General features: G+C 35.8%; 1 pseudogene; it reads left to right on the top strand.

Moving 5' to 3' along the window:
* The first annotated feature begins 564 nt into the window (after positions 1–564).
* LOC114208269 (small ribosomal subunit protein eS24 pseudogene) lies at positions 565–864 on the top strand (annotated as a pseudogene).
* The last annotated feature ends 3,743 nt before the right edge of the window (positions 865–4,607 follow it).

Below are 4,607 nucleotides of genomic sequence, written 5' to 3'. Positions count from 1 at the left end.
TATGCTTATTTGTCATCTTTATGTCTTCTTTGTTAAGGTATTTGTTCAGAACTCTTGACCATTTTTTAATAGCATTGTCTGCATAGATGTTTATGAGAGATGTTGGTCTGTTGTTTTTATGGAATTTTTTGTCTGGTTTTGGTATTAGGGTGATGCTGGAAAGCATTTTCTCAGGCTTCTAAATTTTAAACATTTTCTTCTGAACATGTCTTCTGAATATCTATCTTCTGCAACTTTTTAAGCAAAACTATGGAAGACTTCTTCCAAGAAAGAATATATATTTTTCATATTTATATATGTTATATGTTTGTATATTTTCATTATATATTATATATTTATATTATATACTATATGTTTATATATTGTGTTTTCATATATTTATATATTATATATATTTATGTATATAAAACAAACCGTAACTATATGCAGTTTATAAGAAACTCACTTCAGATTTAAAAACACACATAGACTGAGAGGAATGGGTTGGAAACAGTAAGCAAAAGAGAACAGGGGTACTCTTTTCTTCCCTGGCTGCTTGAAGCTTGGCCGCTATCAGTAACTATCCAAACCAGGAAGTTCGTGACCAACTGACTACTTCAGCAGAAACAGATGGTCATTGATGTCCTTCACCCTGGGAAGGCAACAGTACCTAAGACAGAAATTCGGGAAAAACTAGCCAAAACATACAAGACCACACCAGATATCATATTTATATTTGGATTCAGAATCCATTTTGGTGGTGGCAAGACAACTGGCTTTGGCATAATTTATGATTCCTTGGAATATGCAAAGAAAAATGAACTCAAACACAGACTCACAAGACATGGCCTATATGAGAAGAAAAAGACATCAAGAAAACAGTAAAAGGAACGCAAGAACAGAATGAAGAAAGTCAGGGGGACTGCAAAAGCCAATGTTGGTGCTGGCAAAATGTGAGCTGGAGATTGGACAAGAGAAGGAGTAAAGATGCGGCAGTGGCTTTATCTGTGGTGATTGTGCAGATTTTTCATGAGAGGATTAATAAACTAAGAATGTTGAAAAAAAGAGAGAGCAGGGGTAGCTATATTTATATCAAACAAAAGAGACTAAATCAATATGGTCACAACAGACAAAGAAGGATATTATATAACGATAAAATGGTCAATTCATTAAGATGATATAACAACTGCAGATACATCTGCACCCAATATCAAAGCACCTAAAACATTAAATGGTAAATATTTTTAATATTAAAAATAAAGCAAATATATAAATATTGTGGCAATGGCATCTTGGTGTGGCAATGGTATGGGTGTATGTGTATGTCCAACCTCATCAAATCATATACATTAAATATGTGCAGATTTTTTTGTGAATACAATGATACCTCAATAAAGCCACTTTTAAAAAAAGAAAACAAATGAGCAACAAAATGGGGACAAATCAAAAAACAGTGTTTAACTGTAGACAACAAACTGATGGTTACCAGAGGGGAGGTGAATGGGGGAGGATGGGTGAAATAAGTGAAGGGAATTAAGAGTATACCTACCATGATGAACACTGAGTATTATATAAAATTGCTGAATCACTGCACTGTACACCTGAAACTAATATAACACTGTATGTTAACTATACTGGAATTAAAATTTTTTAAATTAAAAAATAAGTTAAATGCCAATAGAAATAAAAGAAATATATCCAACACTCAATAAAGTAAAAATTCACAATGGTTGACATCCAATAAAAAATTAGTAGGCATGCCAAAATGCAGGACAATACAACCCATAATAGGAGAAAAAACAATCAACAGAAAACAAACCACTACTAATAAAGATACTGGAATTAGCAGACAATAACATTAAATAGTTACAACTTCATCCCATGTGTTCAAAAAGTTCAGTGGGGGGTGCCTGGGTAGCTCAGTTGATTAAGCATCTGCCTTAGGCTTAAGTCATGATCTCAAGGTCCTGGGATTGAGCCCCATGTCAGGTTCCCTGCTCAGTGGGAGTCTGCTTCTCCTCTGCCTCTCCCCCAGCTCACGCTCTCTCTCTCTCTCTCTCAAATAAATAAATGAAATCTTAAAAAAAAGTTCAGTGGAGACATGGAAGTTATTTTTTAAGACAATGCAAATTGAGCTTTTAGAGATGCCAACCACAGAGTCTGAGATGAAAATACACTGAATGAGGTTAATTAAATATTAGATTTTGCCAAAGGAAAAAAAATAGTGAACTTCAAGACTTAGCAACAAAACTATGCAAACAAAACACAAGGGAAAAAAATCAAGTAAATAAATAAAACACAACATCAGGGAGCTGTGGGACAGCTTCAAGTAGCTTAATAGAAGTATACCTAGAGTCTCTATAAAGGCAGAGGACAGAAGACATATTTAAAGAAAGAATGGTTGATTTTTTCTAAATTTGAAGGAAAACAAACAAGCAAACTTGGCTTTGGAGCTGCAAATACATAATAGTCTTGCTCTAAGAGCTCACAGTCTAATAAGAGAAATGCACATTTAGAATAACCTCAATAAAACTGATATCTGTAATAAGTATAAGCAAGGAGGTAAGATTTCACAAAGAAGGTTACTGCTAAGTAGGAATTTTAAAGATAAACTGAAATTTGGCAGGAAAAGAAGTCATGGAGATAAGAGAATGGCCAAAGAGAGGACACTCCAATCAAAATAGGGGTATCAGCAAAAGCACTGAAATGAAAAGCTGCAAAGTGTCCAAGGAAGGGCAAGTTCAGCACTGTTGGAACATGGATAGTAAATATGGACAGTCATATGGAGACGGGCAATGGATTGGAGTTAATCACTAGAGTAAAGATGAAGACTATGATGACTTCTGCATTCTCTGCTAAGGTGCTTATCCTGAAAGCCATGGGAAGCTATTTCCAGGTTTTAATAGGAAGGGTGGCATGGTTAATAAGATTTGCATTTTGAAAGGTTAGTATAAGCCACACATGGAGGTAGCGGGACAAGACAGAAGCTGCTACAAATGGTCAAAACTAGAGACAATGAATGTTTGGAACTAAGGCTGGACAATGGAGTGATAGAAGAAAGGTGATGTTTCAGGACAGGTCCCTGTTGATATTCAGGAGTTAAAATCAGTAAGCATGGATTATTTGTTAATTGTGGGAGATAAAGAAGGAATCAAGAGAGACTTCCAAATGCCACATATGTACTACTTAGAAACATAAACTGCAGACCTTCTGTTTGTCTTCTAGGCTGAAGTTTCGTCCATTTTTTCCCTAATTGCCACTCCATCTGCTTTCTGCCTTCCAGATATGTGTTAAAATATTTTATTTGTTCAAGAAACACCTATCCACTCTTCTCATTGTGTTTATTTCATTATCATTACCCAATTCTCATTTTAACATTTGCATGGGAGGGAGATGTGTTCAAATGAATGGACTTCATCTGCCATCTTGAACTGATACACTTCATAGCAGGTAGTCAGGGAAAGTTAAATTGTGCCTAATCCAGGACTGAGCCGTGGTGAAGCCCATTTATTTAACGATGGAAAAATTATGTCTATTGCTTGGCAGATATTTAAGGGTGTATTTTATTCTTGGTTTTAAATTTCAGTAGTATAATCATCATGAGTATTACTGGTCAGATTAAGTACGAACATCTAGAAGTGGAATATTTCGTCCACATTTATTTTCTACCATTTATTTTGGTTTTATTTCTCTTCATTTAAGCAAGAACAGCAGCCTGTTCATTTCCACTTCAGTCCAATATCAATGTCCACTTCAGAACACATCTCCCTTCCTCACAACAAAGCCTTTGCTGAGCTCAGGGATCATGGCTAGTGACCACGTGGAATGGAAAGGACAAGAGAAGCAGCCAAAGGGACAAGAAACAGCTGGAAACCATTGAAGAAATATATAGAAATAAAAGCATGCAGAATAAAAGAATATGAGTAATGCTTAATATCCAGTGTCACAAAATATTTTGGAAGTTCTAAGTTGTCTTTTCCTGAGTAACAGCCTTAAATATCTATGTCCACTGTCTACTTTAAATCTTTCCTGGAGTGAGGACGTGTCATGCCTGATATGAACTAAGTCAATACAGAATAGCAGTCACCAGCAAAGACTAAAATCTTACTGTGCGAAGGACAAATGAAGGTTTCCTTTAACAACAGAATGGCTCTGACTTGATATTTTGTTGATTTAGTGCTTTGACTTTTGACATCCAGTTTGAGAACTCTAGTGCAGACCAGTTGGAAACCATAAGATCCATGAGTTCAGGGATTCTTGAAGGTCAATTGCTCTTCAAATTCCCCACTATTTTATGAAATTGCCTCTCCAATTTCTTTGTACCTCCAACAACAACAGAACTGTATTGGCCAAGACAGAGTAACTTCCTGTCAGATACCACCAAATGAAAATAATGGCACCACTAATATTCACATAGGAAAATATGAATTTTGCCTTCACGGAGAATATTACTGTTCCAAGCACATCAGAAACCACGTCTTGTTCCTAATCCTTACTACCAACCACCCTGAGTATCCTGCTGGCATCACAAGGCTTCCATCAATATACTAGTGGAACACAACATGTCAGGTTGGCCAAGAAGATAATGTTTTTCCACCAGATTTTCAGAGCCCCCACCTTAATGAGAA

This window comes from Eumetopias jubatus, unplaced genomic scaffold (assembly GCF_037043125.1).
Source record: "Eumetopias jubatus isolate StellerSeaLion01/CBP00866 unplaced genomic scaffold, mEumJub1_p1.0 scaffold_2, whole genome shotgun sequence".
In the NCBI taxonomy this organism is placed as follows: domain Eukaryota; kingdom Metazoa; phylum Chordata; class Mammalia; order Carnivora; family Otariidae; genus Eumetopias; species Eumetopias jubatus.
This window is presented reverse-complemented; position numbering and strand designations above follow the sequence as displayed.